Consider the following 18900-nt stretch of genomic DNA (forward strand, 5'->3'; position numbering starts at 1 on the left):
ATCTCATTGTGGTTTTGATTTGCATTTCTCTAATGACCAGTGATAATGAGCATTTTTTCACATGTTTGTTGGCTGCATAAATGTCTTCTTTTAAGAAGTGTCTGTTCATATCCTTTGACTACTTTTTGAGAGGGTTGTTTGTTTTTTTCTTGTAAATTTCTTTAAATTATTTGTAGATTCTGGATATTAGCCCTTTGTGAGATGGATAGATTGCAAAATTTTTCTCCCATTCTGTAGGCTGCCTGTTCACTCTGATGATAGTTCCTTTTGCTGTGCAGAAGCTCTTTAGTTTAATTAGATCCCATTTGTCAATTTTGGTTTTTGTTGCCATTGCTTTTGGTGTTTTAGATATGAAGTTTTTGCCCATGCCTATGTCCTGAATGGTATTGCCCAGGTTTTCTTCTAGGATTTTTAAGGTTTTAGGTCTTACATTTAAGTCTTTAATCCATCTTGAGCTGATTTTTGTATAAGGTGTAAGGAAGGGGTCCAGTTCAGTTTTCTGCATATGGCTAGCCAGTTTTCCCAACAACATTTATTAAACAGGGAATCTTTTCCCCATTGCTTGTTTGTTTCAGGTTTGTAAAAGATCAGATGGTTGTAGATGTGTGACATTATTTCTGAGGTCTCTGTTCTGTTCTATTAGTCTATATATCTGTTTAGGTAACAGTACCATGCTGTTTTGGTTACTGTAGCCTTGTAGTATAGTTTGAAGTCAGGTAGCATGATGCCTCCAGCTTTGTTCTTTTTGCTTAGGATTGTCTTGGCTATGAGGGCTCTTTTTTGGTTCCATATGAATTTAAAGTAGTTTTTTTCCAATTCTATGAAGAAAGTTAATGGTAGCTTGATGGGGATAGCATTGAATCTATAAATTACTTTGGGCAGTATGACCATTTTCCAGATATTGATTCTTCCTATCCATGAGCATGGAGTGTTTTTCCATTTGTTTTTGTCCTCCCTTATGTCCTTGAACAGGTTTGTAGTTCTCCTTGAAGAGGTCTGTCACATCCCTTGTAAGTTATATTCCTTATTTTCTTCTGTTAGTAGCAATTGTGAATGGGAGTTCACTCATTACTTGGCTGTTTGTCTGTTATTGGTGTATAGGAATGCTTGTGATTTTTGCACATTGATTTTGTATCCTGAGACTTTACTGAAGTTGCTTATCAGCTTAAGGAGATTTTGTGCTGAGACAATGGGATTTTCTAAATATACAATCATGTCATCTGCAAACAGAGACAATTGACTTCCTCTCTTCTTATTTGAATACCCTTTATTTCTTTCTCTTGCCTGATTGCCCTGGCCAGAACTTCCAATACTATGCTGAATAGGAGTGGTGAGAGATGGCATCCTTGTCTTGTGCCAGTTTTCAAAGGGAATGCTTCCAGTTTTTCCCATTCAGTATAATATTGCCTGTGGATTTGTCATAAATAGCTCTTATTATTTTGAGATAGGTACCATTGATACCTACATCATTGAGAGTTTTTAGCATGAAGGGGTGTTGAATTTTGTCAAAGGCCTTTTCTGCATCTATTGAGATAATCATGTGTTTTTGGTCATTGGTTCTGTGTATCTGATGGATTATGTTTATTGATTTGCGTATGTTGAACCAGCCTTGCATCCAAGGTATAAAGCCGACTTGGTCATGGTGGATAAGCTTTTTGATGTGCTGCCGGATTCAGTTTGCCAGTATTTTATTGAGGATTTTCACATTGATGTTCATCAAGGATATTGGCCTGAAATTTTCTTTTTTTGTTGTGTCTCTGCCAGAACCATGAATTTCAAGTAGAGAATTTGGATTTTTTGGGTTTTTTTGTTTGTTTGTTTGATTAGAGTCTTTCACTGTATCACTTGGGCTGGAGTGTAGTGGTGCAATTTCAGCTCATTGCAACCTCAGCCTCCTGGACTTAAGTGATCCTTCTGCCTCAGCCTCCGAGTAGCTGAACTACAGGCATGCACCACCACGCCTGGCCAATTTTCCTTTTTTTTTTTTTTTTTTTTGGTGGAGATGGGATGTTCCCATGTTGCCCAGGCTGGTCTCGAACTCCCTGGGCTCAAGCTATGCACCCATCTCGACCTCTTAAAGTGCTAGGATTACAGGCATGAGCCACCATGCCCAGCTGAGAATTGGGATCTTGATGCAGAGCTTGTAGGTTCTTGATCAGGAAAGCAACATGGTGAGAATGACATTTTAGGAAGATTTATCTCTGAGTTGGGCATTGAAGAAAATAAAGCAGGAAAAGTCTGGAGGCAAGGAAACAAGAAAAATTGTAGAAATGAATTAGTATGACTAGACTATGTGCCAGGATATAGTTTCATTCTATTTTTTGTTTTACTTTTAATTTCATTTAATGGTAAATACAAGGCATTGTATTCAGGATATTCATTTTCTAAGCTACTTCCACCTTTTTCAAAAATTTATTATCTTGACCAGGTGTGGTGGCTCACACCCATAACCCCAGCACTTTGGCAGGTTGAGGCAAGAGGTTTGCTTGTGCCCAAAAGTTTGAGACAATCCTAGGCAACATAGCGAGACTCTATCTCTACAAAAAAAATAAAAAATAAAAAATAATTAGCCAACCATTGTGGCATGTGCCTGTAGTTATAGCTACTCAGAGGTCCAAGGCTGGAGGGTTACCTGAGCCTCATAGTTGGGGGCTGCAGTGAGCTATGATCATGCCACTGAACTCCAGCCTGGGTTATAAAGTGAGACCATGTTTGAAAAAAAAAAAAAAAAGTCATGATCTTAAATATCTTGATACATGTTTCATGAGAAACATTGCCTATTTCCTCCACACATGAAGCAATAATGTATTCTTAAATTTTCAGCCCAATTAGTCAATAAACAAGCAATTTTTGAACAATCTTGGTAACTTTTTTTGATTGAGGCCACATCAGATTCAAATGCAAAAGCATAATAAAAGTAACTGTTCTATATGCGATAGTTTCTAATAAAAAATTTAAGTTATATTATTTTATTATTATATCAACAAATTATCGGTATTACATAAAATCCATTTTATTGAAGACAAAACTGGTAAGTTACGAAGCTAAGAATTGAGCCTAGTACATCTGACACAGAGCCTATTTGCCTACTGTCGACCTTCTCAAGGAAGGTAAACATATACATAAGACCATCATACTAGAAAATAAGAGAGCTGATGCCACAAGGTCTAAATGCCTGCCCCAAAATAAGATCTCATGAAAACATTGAACATGGAAACATGCAAACCTTAACTGGACCTTGAAATCATAGCTTGTTCAGAGAACATTCTGAATAGAGTAAACAGCATGAAGGAAGAGTGGAGGCAAGAATCATCTTGTCCTGTGTCTGGAAAGGCTGTGTAAATGATAACACCAGCTGAGAGGTTTCATGTTGGGTCATAGAGTGAATTGAACTGGATCAGTAAGGTATGGTAAGAAAGAAAAATGAGACACGAAGAATGCTTCAATGATGTCTAATTTAAAAAACAGGCTGGGAGCAGGGGTTCATGCCTATAATCCCCATACTTTGGGAGGCCAAGGCAGGAGGATCACCTGAGGTCAGGAGTTTGAGATCAGCCTGGCCAACATGGCAAAACCCTGTCTCTACGGAAAGTACAAAAATTAGCCAGGAGTGGTGGTGGGTGCCTGTAATCCCAGCTACTCAGGAGGCTGAGGCACGAGAATCGCTTGAACCCGGGAGGCGGAGGCTGCAGTGAGCCGCGATTGCACCACCGCACTCCAGCCTGGGCGACAAGAGCAAGACTCTGAAAAACAAAAGAAAACAACAATAACACCTGAGTATGTGGGAGAATCGCCAACGGGGAAGAGGAATATGGACGGAAGAACCCAAAGAAAGGAGGGATGACAAGAGAAAGGATAATGATTTTATTTTTCAATATGCTACATCCACATGCAGTTATTTTTCATATAAAGTTGCTCAGTAGACAACTGGGGATGGCAAAATTCAACTGAATTATAAACAGAGAGACTAAAAGCTCCCAGAGTAACCTGTTACGAGAGTGCAGACTGAGCCACGTTGGCGTCTATCAAGGAAGACTAAAAAAATATGGTTACATCTTCAAAAAAGCAACACTTAGAGGAAAAAAAACGTGAATTATATGGGACATAGATGATTGTGTATATAAGGTCAAAAAATTGTAGGGCAGGTTAAAATAGGGATTAAATACATTTGTGTAAAGGTATGATTTCCCTGAACTTAAAATAAAAGTTGGAAATTTTTAAAAAGGTATGATTCTCCTGTATTATTCCCCATTTCCTTTGCGTACAAAGAAACAGAAAGTGAGATTTTAAATTTTGCTTATTGTAGTATACCCAGTATACAACAATCACTTGCACCACAGGAACTTCTATGTGGGAATGGAGGAAGGGGTCGCTGGACAAGCCTACAATGTGCAAGAAGTAGAAATAGGCCTTTGCTATGTGCTACTAAATTTAATTCTCTCAAAAGCTTGTGATCTGGCTACTATCATTATTTTCAAGTTGGAGAGGCAGGTGTGGAGCTCACACTACTTGTTTACTGGATTGGAGAGCCACTATTCAAGCCCAGATTTGCCTGACTCTGGAACAGGCACTTTTGTCTACTATATTGTAAATTTCACTAAAATTAATGGGCTGAGTGAAGTCTGGATGCTGGAATACAAATGAGTAATTGAATGTGTTCAAAATTATAGGTCACATTTCACTACCATGCAGCAAATATCGGTTCTTCACCAACTCTGATCACTATTGCTCAATAACAGGAAATTGAAGATATTTAGCACATTTTTAAATAAATAAACTCAGCTTAATTTCACTTATCTTTTTCCTCCCAAACCTTCCAGGTATGTATCTACAATGTACAAGGCTCTAGGCCTTCTCTTGAATTCATTTCATAAGCAAGTGGAAGTCAGATGTAAGTTGCAAACAAAAATAACTAAGAGATTTTATTTTTCCCTGACTTTCGTCAGCCTCTGGTGAAATCTTATTTAAGTATTTTGTGGTAAACTCATTCCTTTCCTATCTTTAAGATGATGAGCTTTTTAGTCATCATTTAAAAAAGCCAACTCATTCTTTAACAAGAACAGTTATAGAGAGGCCAAGAGCAATAACTCTTATCATTTTATTCTGAGGGAGTGAATGTATTTTATACCATCTTTGGACACAATGTAAATCTCAGAATCAGGAGCTAGACTGTTTGTTTAAATGAATTAACTTCATACGCAAGTAACTATGTTACCTTGAACCATAAATTAAGCTGATTTAAAAGAACTCAGCTGAAGAACATTCCAAGACTGGTAATAGAACCAAAGAAGAGACTGAGATCTTTTACTTTTAAAGGAAGTTATTGTAAGAGGATCTAATACAGTTCATTTTCATTTTTGGTACAGTGTACTTTGGAACTTGGGATTTGGAAGAAAACTATACGACCATTACTAGAATGCTGTATCAATCCTCCTTATGAACAGCACATTAAAAACTTTTTCCCTTCAAAGTTTATGTAAGAAAAACTGAGTATGATATTTTCTCCTGAAATAAAAAAAAGAAAGAATACTTTTATATTAGAGAAAAGAATAATTATATATGTAGATTTGAACTATCTCTTATAATTGAGATTGTATTATTAAGGTCCATTAGTAAAGGTTTCCTTATTACCTCTAAGTTGTCTCTACAGATAAGATGAAGCTATGTCCTCGTGGCCCTCCCCCTATATGCTTTACATACATCGTCATGTTTCTTTAATACAGCTACTGGGGAATAGATATTACTGTTAATTCCAGGTGATAAAGAAACTGAGGCATAGAGGGTTGTCACTTGCCCACTCAACTTGTAAGGGCCCCAGCAGGAATTCAAACCTAAGAAACCATACCTCCTTGATGAGACGGCAAAATTACTATGTTTAAAACATTCTTTTTCTTTTTAAATCAAGTTTACTGAAGTAGACTTTTCATATGACAAACTGTATTCATTTTAAGTGTCCAGTTCAATGAGTTTTGGCAAATGGACGTGGCCATGTAATCATCATAAAAGAAAGACACAGAACATTTCCACCACTCCCAAGAGTTCTCTCCCACCCATTTGGGGTCAGTACCTCATGTCTTCTTCCTTTCTGGCAACCACTGATTTGCATCACTAGCTACATTTTTCATTTTATTGCATGCATGTTTTGTTTGAAATAAGGTCGTTTTACATAAAATGCCAAATGCATTTTTCTTCATATTTAACAGTAGGGTTTGAAATGATAGGATCTTTATATTAATATTTGTAAGTATTGACAAATAAAACTCCTAAACAGATACATAGTAATTAGTTTAAGGTTTAAAGGCTTGATGGCAATAAGGAGGGAAAGAAAAGAGTATATAAGTTTATTTTACAAAACTTGACTGAACGAAAAATAAATCAAGTAGTAAATAACTTTTAAATAAAATAAATAGAAATAAATTTAATATGGTCTTTTTTTTTTTTTTTTTTTTTTTTTTTTTTTTTTTTTTTTTGAGACAGAGTTTCGCACTGTCACCCAGGCTGGAGTGCAGTGGCGTGATCTCTGCTCACTGCAAGCTCTGCCTCCCAGGTTCACGCCATTCTCCTGCCTCAGCCTCCCAAGTAGCCGGGACTACAGGCGCCCGCCACCTCGCCTGGCTAAGTTTTTGTATTTTTAGTAGAGACGGGGTTTCACCGTGTTAGCCAGGATGGTCTCGATCTCCTGACCTCATGATCCACCCGCCTCGGCCTCCCAAAGTGCTAGGATTACAGGCGTGAGTCACCACACCCGGCCCAATATGGTCTTATATACCCCAAAGTGATAGTACCCAACTTGGAGAGGCGATCAATATATCCAAATAATCTAGATCTCAGTCATGTAATCGCCAGTCTTCTTTCTGCCCGACATCGTACTTCCTGTCTCCTTTACTCTCCTCCTGTCTCTCAACTTCCCTGCTTCCTTCTTCATAGGTAACCTGAGGCTCTCCAGCTCCCTTCCTTCTTGGACCTATGAGTCACTGGTTCCGACCTGTGACCCAGGCAACAATTGAGAGAAGCAAATGGCTACAGGGCTTGACTAGCCCGAATGATGCCTTCTTAGTCCTTTACTATCTGATTGTTGTGGTATAATTAAAAGAAGTGAATAATTAGTTACAAACTGATGAACCACTTCAAGAGGTAGAGAAATTACAATGTTCAGATATGCAAAGCACATGGCATTTTTTTTCCTAAAACTCATCTGATTTTCCTTTGAAATTCCTACTTCTTTCAATAGTAGAAGGGAAAACAAAACACTCTTCAAATAACCTGGACTACAGTATTTTTTTTCTTCCTTGTTAACTTGTCTCTTCTGGTTGATTGTGTCTTTCTCAAGTAGGTCTTTCAGATGCTTTCTCCTTCTTCATGCTTTTTGGAGAGATGGTGTCTAGATATCAACAGGCTTTCTTAGCACGTGGAGGTAGCAGAGAAGGATACTCAAATCACCAAGTTTTAGAAAAGTGTCTATCGGCGCTAGATGTTCTTTTCTACTTTGATTATACTTGTCTTTTTTCTTACACAGTCAGATGGAACACAGGTTGAACTCTCTACTGCCTCTTCTGCATATCATCTCTCGCTTCTTCTCTGGAGGATTAAGCTTTAAAACAGTGTCCACTCCACAGTGGGGAAGGAGCACTACAGTAGAGTCAGATCACTGGCACCAGATCTCTCAGTGAAGGTATAGAAAATTAGAAAATCCTCTTATATTGTAGCAACACTAAAATATTAAGGCTGTTGTTTTGCTAAGAACACAGAAACATAATTTTGCAATTCAAAATTAGTACTGATGTTCTTTGTCCTCTCTGTCTCTCTTGTTGTTTTAGTCTCTGATGTAGTGATGCCTATCTTCCTTGAGATACAGTGAGGCTACATGAAGGACTGTACCACAAAAAATTTAAAAAAGAAAATCACATTAATAGACATATTTAAATGTATTGCCATGATTTCAACTATAAATGGAGAAAATAAAAAGAATGCAAAACATATACATTTCTGTTTAATATTGTTTCACAGTGCCCTTTCTAATAATGTCAAAACTTCCCAGCCAGGCATTCAGAATTTTCCATAAAATTATTCATTTTTTCTTGCACTATTTCCCTGTAAAATACATGTTCTAAACACAACAACCCATGTTTCTGTAAATGATGTCTACTCTTTTGTTTCCATGTCTCATACTATCCCCACTATCTAGAATGTCCTCCCTTGATAGACATCTTTGGAAGCCTATTCACTTAGGTCTAACTCAAATCCCATCTCTGCCACGAAGCCAAGCCATATTGTTAAGTCTCTGTCTTGTTCTACTTCATATTTCTATTATATGTTTTATCCCCGGTATAACAATTTATCTTTTTCTATATGTGTTAGAAATGTGTTCATCCTTCTGTCTTTCACACTGAAGTGAGTAGTTGCAGGGCAGGAACTATAGCCGGTGACAATTCACCCCGGTCTCACTGATAATACTCAGCACAATGCCTTACATAGTGCATGGCATGTGGTATGTGATCAAATCTGTGATGTTGATTGAATGATAATTTAAAAAAAAGTTATTTCTAGGCGGGCGCAGTGGCTCACACCTATAATCCCAGCACTTTGAGAGGCTGAGGCGGGCAGATCACCTGAGGCCAGGAGTTCGAGACCAGCCTAGCCAACATGGTGAAACCCTGTCTCTACTAAAAATACAAAAAATTAGCCAGGCATGGTGGCGAACACCTGTAACTCCAGCTATACGGGAGGCTGAGGCAGGAGAATCCCTTGAACCCGGGAGGTAGAGGCTGCAGTGACCTGAGATCGCACCATTGTACTTTAGCCTGGGAAACAAGAGGGAAACTTGTCTTGAAAAAATATATATATATTATTTCAGATAAAATTCAGAAGAATTGTGCCTGGCCTTTTGGGATCAAACAATACCTTACATTATATATAAATCCCATGCACAGTCTATATAATACAAAGAACTTTATAAAACACAGATGTTTAAAAAATGTGCTCTTCTAGTAACTAATAGAGATTAAGAAGGTCTATGATCTAGTAACTAATAGAGATTAAGAAGGTCTTCGTGTTTAAATTGCTACATTTTTAAAACATAAAAAGTGCATTTTTATACTACTTGGAAAATTGCATGAAATTAGGTTTTTAAATCTTGATATCTAAATATTGAATCAATTTAGATTATTTATATTGTAATTTCAGAAGAGCAACTACAATGACGAAAAAGTCAAGGATAGTAATTCAAATTAAAAGCAAAAAGAAAAATAACACAGACTAGTTTATATCTTAAAAGCACAGCTCAAGCTGAGCATGGTAACATGTGCCTGTAGTCCTAGCTACTTGAAAGGCTGAGGTAGAAGGATCACTTGAGACCAGGAGTTTGAGACCAACCTGGGCAACATAATGGGACCCAGCATATCTTTTTAAGAAGTGCAACTCAAGGTATCGTAACATACTTGAAGAGTAGGAAGGCAAGAGGAGACAATATTTTTATAAGAACATAATTAGGAATAATTTAAATAGCCAAACATGGTATGATGTATTATTTGGTAGAAAGTAATGGCAATAAATTGTAGTGCAATGGGTAGAATGAAGGTTAAAAAAAATAATAATAATGTATCTGAATAGAGCATATCATTATTCAGAAAAACATTAACATTGGCATAGTGATAGCCAGGATGACTGAATGAGTCCAGTGCCTCCCAATCACAGATCCATGGATAAAAGATACAGAAAGTAAGACCAGAATCATGAGAAATTTCAAGGGGGAACTAAAAACAGCTCGGGAGTGGTAAAAGTGTTCAGAACAAATCACAAATAAATAGAAAAAACAATTTTGTTATCAAAGATAGACTTTTTAAAGTTGTGGTCCACATTGAGCATATTACTCATGAATACTGTCAGTAGCCATTACTTTACATGTCTCTCTAAAGCAGCATTGGAAAAGCTGTTCTGAGTCAGAACATTTAGCAAAAAATGTTGTCTCTGACAGCAGTGCCAAGGGACATCTTTTTGATGGATATAATCAATCACAAAGTCCTCTATTCCCAGTGTCATGCTTCATCCAATCACTAAATATTGTCTGTAGTTTTACTATGTGCAAGACATTGTTCTAATTTTAGTACACCATAAGAATGAATCATAGCATCTGCTCTTAGGAACCATCTACTGCAGAGGACATATAGATACCTCTATTATAGGAGCAGAAGAAGTATGTGCCACCAAAATTTCTTTCAGGAGTTCGCAGAGGAAAGACTATAAAATATTCTAACCCAGTGCCTTATATACAATCAATATTTGTCAAATTGGTTAATGAATTCATGAATCCAGTAATTTTCCTGAGCTTCATATAAATCTATTTGAGATTTTCATCCTGTATTATGTTTGTGGCACAATATTTAGAGTTACCTCTCTATATAATATGTGTGCATATATGTGAATAAAATGACATCGTTCAGGCCTCTGTGAATAACACCTTTTTTTATGAATCTTGGTCTATTACTAAACATCTACACATAATTTTATGCACTTTGATTATATACATCTTTAGCTTTAATTACTCAGAATTTTAGATGTCATAGTTTCCCATATTCTCTTCAAAAATCCTTCTATCTCCTGGTTGCCCTCCTATCCTTCTGGCTTCAGTTTCTCAGTCTCCTTTGTGGCCTTTGTTTCTTCCTTATATTCCTTATAATTTAGTCTTGCCAGGTTTCTGTCCTCAGCCTCTACTGTGTTCATTATGCATTTTTCTCTAAGTGACAACATTTGGTCTCATGGTTTCAATGACCCACTAGTCTCACACTATTACCACATCTAATCCCCTAGCTTAGATATATCTTTTAAGCAGAGACTCAAACACTCAAATCTGTACTGAAAAGGGACATCTGGATGACGTGCCACACAGGGATCTGAAACTGAACAAGTCCTATTAATTCTATCTCCTAAATATTTCCACAAACTACACATCCTGCTCATTGCTACACCTTTAGTTGAGTCCCTTATTAGTTCTCAGAAACATTAATTCAACATCCCTTCTCTGACTTTTCTATCCCATGCTTGCTCCCCTACCAGCACACCAGGATATATTCTCCACACCAATGACAGAATCATCTTTAGAAACAAAAATCTTATTTTGTTACTTCCCAATTAAAAATAGCTTAGTGATATTACATAAATTTTAAAATAATTAGCATGGTATATGCCAACATTGATGATCTGGCCAACAACCACTTTTCTACTTTTACCATTGATCATTTTTATTATTCTCTATAAACCAACTAATAGTCAACGTGCAGGCTTTCAAGATGTCCTCTCTTCATTCTGTGCCATTAGAAATGTTTCTTTCTCTGTCCTTTCTCTCTCCTTTATCTGGTTAACACCAACTCATTGTTTAAGCATTTCTCCTAATACATTTCTCCTAATACATCTTCAAAAAGCAGTCCTTAATCATTAAAATTTTTTGTATGTTGCACCAAATGTATTAGGCACATTGCAGTCTTTGGTGTAGGTATGAATGCTTCTCTAAGATCATTTTAAGAGTTTAATGTCTTTTTCTTGCTACTAGGAAATCTGAATGAAAACATAATACAGATTAAAATTGCCATAGCTGTCTATATTGGTGGTTAAGAGTTACTGATCTAAAGACATGAATTTGAATCCTGTCTCTCTCAAGTACAAGTTTGGTAATGTTAGGCAAACATTTCTTTCAATCTCTCAGTTTTCTACTCTCTAAAGTGAATATAGTTAACTGCTTCACAGGGTTTTTATGATACTAAATAAAATGTCATATATGAAGCCTTTACATGAACATAATTATCCCAGAAAAGCCCTCCAAATCATCTACTATATACATTACACACAATCTTTTATATTTAAAAGTGTATATCAGATATATTTATGAACACAGTGATATGGTGTCTGGGAACTGCTTCAAAACAATCCAGTGAAGAGAATAATCAAAGATGTGGAGGTATAGAAGAAACACAATTGTTTCTGAGTTGCTAACTCTATAGCTTGTTGATGGTATGAGGAGGGTCCATTACACTAACCTCTCTGCAAGAGTATGTGTTTGAAATTTTTTAGAAGTGCTTTTTAAAAGTATGAAGATTAGCGGTTTCTTCTATTAGGGCCAGATGAAGTGTTGGCTTGCATGTAGAGATCTCATCACATAAAAAGTATGTATCTTTGACCAAAATAATCCTCTATAAAATGAGAAGCTATGCTTTAAGAGGTATGAGAAAACTGAGATGATTTAGGGAACAGAAAATTCAGAACTCCAATCTCATGCTTAGTCCAAGGACATGCAGCATAGTGTGTTCTGGCTGGCAGATATACCCAGAATACTTAAATTCTGTCTTTCTCTCTCTCTCCCTCCCTCCTTCTCTCTCTCTCACTCTCTCTCCATGCACACCCCCCAGCTTCACCCCCTCTCTCCCACTCCTAGCATAAACTGTTACATTCATGTAATAGAAATGCATGTATAATATCACATCAACATATATGGTTTTAAATTTTTTTCTTCCAACTTTTATTTTAGTTACGGGGGTACATGTGCAGGTTTGTTACATTGATTCATCCTATCCATGAGCATAAAATGTTTTTCCATTTGCTGTGTCATCTCTTATTTTTTCAGCGGTGTTTTGTAATTCTGGTTGTAGACATCTTTCACTTCCGCAGTTAGTTGTATTCCTTAGTATTTTAGTCTTTTTATGGTTATTGATGTGTCTCTCAGCTTGAACATTATTGGTACACAAAAAATCTACTGATTTTTGTATATTGACTTTGTATCTTGAAACTTTACTGAAATTGTTTATCAGTTCTGGGAGCCTTTCGACAGAAATTATGGGTTTTTCTACTTACAGAATCATATTGTCTGTGAAGAGAGAGAGTTTGATTTTCTTTCTTCTTATTTAGATGCCTATTATTTCTTTCTCTTGCCTTATTGCTCTGGCAAGGACTTCCAGAATGTGCTGAATAGGAGTCGTGAGAGAGGGCATCCTTGTCTTGTTCCAATTCTCAAAAACAAGGCTTCCAGATTTTGCTCATTCAATATGTGAGCATACATGGTTTTAGATAGCAGAATTGTATTGTATTCTCATTGGATTTGCAAGTGCCCTAAATTTATACATTGTGGACCCTTAAGTAATTAATATAGAATTCATATACATTTTACAATAATTAAGGCAGGGTGCAGTGGCTCATGCCTGTAATCACAGCACTTTGGGAGGCTGAGGTGGGTGGATCACGAGGTCAGGAGATCAAGACCATCCTGGCTAACACAGTGAAATCCCGTCTCTACTAAAAATACAACAAATTAGCAGGCGTGGTGGTGGGCGCCTGTAGTCCCAGCTACTCAGGAGGCTGAGGCAGGATAATGGCGTGAACCTGGGAGGCAGAGCTTGCTGGGAGCCGAGATCACACCCCTGCACTCCAGCCTGGGCCACAGAGCAAGACTCCGTCTCAAAAAAATATAAAAATAAATTAAATAAAATAATAATTAAAGAGCACCTTTCTAACAATAATTATGTGAGTAGTGTTATATGAAAGAAGAAGAATTTAATTGGGTGTCAGTACACTAGGATTTTAAGCTTGGTTTCAAATTCTGCTACCTGCACAACTATGCCTACTTCACTCAAATCTGCATAACTATGACTACTTCACTCAAACTATGACTACTTCACTCTCTGAGCCTCAGTTTCTTCCACTGTCAAGTGGATACCTTATTTTAAATGTTGCTTTAAGGAGGACATGCAAGAGAGTGGGAAGAAATATTTTGTGTACCTACAATGTGCTAAGTATTTTAACATTTTTAAAAAAATTAAATCTTCACAGGTATTTTGGCAGGGTGCAGTGGCTCAGGACTATAATTCCAGCACTGTAATCCCAGCACTTTGGGAGGCCAAGGTGGGTGGATCATTTGCAACCAGGAGTTCAAGACCAGGCTGGCCAACATGGCAAACCCCATCTCTACTAAAAATTAAATAAATAAATAAATAAATAAATAAATAAATAAATAAATAAATAATCTGGGGAAGGCCTGTTATCCCACCTACTCAGAAAGCCAAGGCATGAAAATCGCTTGAACCCATGAGGTAGAGGTTGCAGTGAGCCAGATTGTGCCACTGCACTCCAGCCTGAGGGACAAAGTAAGACTCTGTCTCAAAAAAAAAAAAAAAAGGAAAAAATAAACCATCTTCACATGTATATTGTCCTTTTTGAAAATTAACAAAATTAGGGTTCAGGGACATTAAATAATAAGATAGCATGGGTATACAGAGTGAGCAAATAGTACATAGTCAATGCCTACTAAAGACTTGTTCTTGTCGTATTGTCCCAGTTCTCTGTTTATAATGTGTATTCAAAACTGCTTTAGAGTAAATGAATTTTAACAGCCAAACCTAAAGAATTTTATAACAGGTCTTTCATCAGGTAATATTCTTCTGATGCCTTTTGCTCTTTGTAGATTCTCTTCTTTCAGTGGTTTCTAATATTACATTGTAACAAAACTATGAACTGACCACATAAAAAGTTAAATTTTCATTCCTTAAAGAACAAAAAGTAGATCTACCATTTGATTCAGCAATACCGCTACTGGGTATCTACCCAAAGGAAAAGAAGTTGTTATATAAAAAAGACACATGTACATGTATGTTTATTGTAGCACGATTCACAATTACAAAGATATAGAAGCAACCTAAGTGTCCATGGACAAATAAGTGGATTTTTAAAATGTGATATATGTACAACAGAGAATATTACTCAGCCATAAAAAGGAATGATACAATTTCTTTTGCAGCAACTTGGATGGACCTGAAGGCCATTATTCTAAGTGAAGTAACTCAGAAATATAAAATCAAATACTGTATGTTCTCACTTATAAGTGGGAGCAAAGCCATGAGTACATAAAGGCATACAGTGTGACACAATGGACTTTGGAAACTCAAAAGGGGGAGGTTGGGAGGGAGATGGGGATTTAAAAAACTGTACATTGGGTACAACATACACCACTCAGGTAACTGGTGCTCTATAATCTCAGAATTCACCATTATATAATTCATTCATGTAACCACAGACCACTTGTACTCCCAAAAACTATTGAAATATGAAACTATATTTTAAAAATAAAGTTAGGAAAAAGCATCCGAAGCAAGATGGCCGAATAGGAACAGCTTCAGCCTCCAGCTCCCACCCAGTACGAGCGACGCAGAAGACGGGTGATTTCTGCATTTTCAACTGAGGTACCAGGTTCATCTCACTGGGGAGTGCCAGACAATCGGTGCTGGTCAGCTGGTGCAGCCTGACCAGCAAGAGTTGAAGCAGGGCGAGGCTTCACCTCACCTGGGAAGCACAAGAGGGAAGGGAATCCCTGTAGAAACTGAGACACACAACACCTAGAAAATCGGGTAACTCCCATCCTAATACTGTGCTTTACTAACGGTCTCAGCAAACGGCACACCAGGAGATTATACACCACACCTGGTCGGGAGGGTACCACACCCACGGAGCCTCCCTCATTGTTAGCACAGCAGTTTGAGATCTAACTGCAAGGCAGCAGTGAGGCTGGGGGAGGGGTGCACGCAATTGCTGAGACTTAAGTAGGTAAACAAAACCTCCTGGAAGCTCGAACTGGGTGGAGCCCACCGCAGCTCAAGGAGGCCTGCCTGTCTCTGTAGACTCCACCTCTGGAGACAGGGCAGAGCTCAACAAAAAGCAGCAGAAACCTCTGCAGATGTTAATGACCCTGTCTGACAGCTTTGAAGAGAGCAGTGTATCTCCCAGCACAGAGGTTTAGATCTGGGAACAGACAGACTGCCTGCTCAAGTGGGTCCCTGACCCCTGAGTAGCCTAAGTGGGGGACATCCCCCACTAGGTGCAGACCAACACCTCACACCTCACATGGTGGGGTATACCCCTGAGACAAAGCTTCCAGACAAGAATCAGACAGCAGCACTCGCTGTTCAGCAATATTCTATGTTCTGCAGCCTCTGCTGCTGATACCCAGGCAAACAGGGTCTGGAGTGGACCTCAAGCAATCTCCAACAGACCTACAGCTGAGGATCCTGACTGTTAGAAAGAAAACTAACAAACAGAAAGGACACCCACACCAAAACCCCATCAGTACGTCACCAGCATCAAAGACCAAAGGCAGATGAAACCACAAAGATGGGGAAAAAGCAGGGCAGAAAAGCTGGAAATTCAAAAAATCAGAGCACATCTCCCCCTCCAAAGGAACGCAGCTCATCACCAGCAATGGATCAAAGCAGGACAGAGAATGACTTTGACAAGTTGAGAGAAGAAGCCTTCAGTCGATCAAACTTCTCAGAGCTAAAGGAGGAATTATGTACCCAGGGCAAAGAAACTAAAAATCTTGAAAAAATAATGGAAGAATGGATAACTAGAATAATCAATGCAGAGAAGGCCATAAATGAACTGATAGAGATAAAAACCATGACACGAGAATTATGTGACAAATGTATAAGCTTCGGTAACCAACTTTATCAACTGGAAGAAAGAGTATCAATGATTGAAGATCAAATGAATGAAATGAAGTGAGAAGAGAAGTCTAGAGAAAGAAAAGGAAAAAGAAAGGAACAAAACCTCCAAGAAGTATGGGATTATGTGAAAAGACCAAATCTACGTCTGATTGGTGTGCCTGAAAGTGAGGGGGAAAATGGAACCAAGTTGGAAAACACTCTTCAGGATATCATCCAGGAGAACTTCCCCAACCTAGTAAGGCAGGCCAACATTCAAATTCAGGAAATACACAGAATGTCACAAAGATACTCCTTGAGAAGAGCAACTCCAAGACACATAATTGTCAGATTCACCAAAGTGGAAATGTAGGAAAAAATGTTAAGGGCAGTCAGAGAGAAAGGTCGGGTTACCCACAAAAGGAAGCCCATCAGACTAACAGCAGATCTCTCAGCAGAAACTCTCCCAGTCAGAGGAGAGTGGTGGCCAATATTCAACATTCTTAAAGGAAAGAATTTTCAACCCAGAATTTCATATCCAGCCAAACTAAGTTTCATCAGTGAGGGAGAAATAAAATCCTTTACATAAAATCAAATGCTTAGAGATTTTGTCACCACCAGGCCTGCCCTACAAGAGATCCTGAAGGAAGCACTAAACATGGAAAGGAACAACCGGTACCAGCCATTGCAAAAACATGCCAAAATGTAAAGACCATCAATGCCAGGAAGAAACCACATCAACTAACAAGCAAAATAACAAGCTAATATCACAATGACAAGATCAAGTTCACACATAACGATATTAACCTTAAATGTAAATGGACTAAATGGTTCAATTAAAAGACACAGACTGGCAAATTGGATAAAGAGTCAAGACCCGTCAGTTTGCTGCATTCAGGAGACCCATCTCACATGCAGAGACACACATAGGCTCAAAATAAAGGGATGGAGGAAGATCTATCAAGGAAATGGAAAACAAAAAAAAAAGCAGGGGTTGCAATCCTAGTCTCTTTTAAACCATCAAAGATCAAAAGAGACAAAGAAGGCCATTACATAATGGTAAAGGGATCAATTCAACAGGAAGAGCTAACTATCCTAAATATATATGCGCCCAGTACAGGAGCACACAGATTCATAAAGCAAGTCCTTAGAGACTTACAAAGAGAGTTAGACTTCCATACAATAATAATGGGAGACTTCAACACCCCACTATCAACATTAGACAGATCAACCAGACAGAAAGTTAACAAGGATATCCAGGAATTGAACTCAACTCTGCACCAAGTGGACCTAATGGACATCTACAGAACTCTCCACTCCAAATCAACAGAATATACATTCTTCTCAGCACCACGTCACACTTATTTGAAAATTGACCACATAGTTGGAGGTAAAGCACTCCTCAACAAATGTAAAAGAACAGAAATTATAACAAACTGTCTCTCAGACCACAGTGCAATCAAACTAGAACTCAGGACTAAGAAAATCAATCAAAATCGCTCAACTACATGGAAACTGAACAACCTGCTCCTGAATGACTACTGGGTAGAAAACGAAATGAAGGCAGAAATAAAGATGTTCTTTGAAACCAATGAGAACAAAGATACAACATACCAGAATCTCTGGGACACATTTAAAGCAGTGTGTAGGGGGAAATTTATAGTACTAAATGTCCACAAGAGAAAGTAGGAAAGATCTAAAATTGGCACCCTAACATCACAATTAAAAGAACAAGAGAAGGAAGAGCAAACACATTCAAAAGCTAGCAGAAGGCAAGATATAACTAAGATCAGAGCAGAACTGATGGAGATAGAGACACAAAAAACCCTCCAAAAAATCAATGAATCCAGGAGCTGGTTTTTTGAAAACATCAACAAAATTGATAGACCACTAGCAAGACTAATAAAGAAGAAAAGAGATAAGAATCAAATAGACGCAATAAAAAATGATAAAAGGGATATCACCACCAACCCCACAGAAATACAAACTACCATCAGAGAACACCTCTACACAAATAAACTAGAAAACCTAGAAGAAATGGATAATTTCCTGGACACTTACACTTTCACAAGATTAAACCAGGAAGAAGTTGAATCCCTGAATAGAACAATAGCAGATTCACAAATTGAGGCAATAATTAATAGCCTACCAACCAAAGAAAGTCCAGGACCAGATGGATTCACAGCTGAATTCTACCGGAGGGAGGTACAAGGAGGAGCTGGTACCATTCCTTCTGAATCTATTCCAATCAATAGAAAAAGGGAATCCTCCCTAACTCATTTTATGAGGCCGACATCATCCTGATACCAAAGCCTGGCAGAGACACAACAAAAAAAGAGAATTTTGGAACAATATCCCTGATGAACATTGATGTGAAAATCCTCGATACAATACTGGCAAACCAAATCCAGCAGCACATCAAAAAGCTTATCCACCATGATCAAGTGGG

At 37.8% G+C, this 18900-nt stretch overlaps 1 long non-coding RNA gene across 1 annotated transcript in view; it reads right to left on the bottom strand.

Moving 5' to 3' along the window:
* Positions 1-1736: 1736 nt before the first annotated feature.
* Positions 1737-18900, bottom strand: part of LOC144339042 (uncharacterized) — a 93632-nt gene continuing 76468 nt past the window's right edge. The window contains exon 4 of the long non-coding RNA XR_013413609.1: positions 1737-2238. This is a non-coding gene — a long non-coding RNA (uncharacterized LOC144339042). The remainder of the gene's footprint in view (positions 2239-18900) is intronic.

This window comes from Macaca mulatta, chromosome 2 (assembly GCF_049350105.2).
Source record: "Macaca mulatta isolate MMU2019108-1 chromosome 2, T2T-MMU8v2.0, whole genome shotgun sequence".
Lineage (NCBI taxonomy): Eukaryota > Metazoa > Chordata > Mammalia > Primates > Cercopithecidae > Macaca > Macaca mulatta.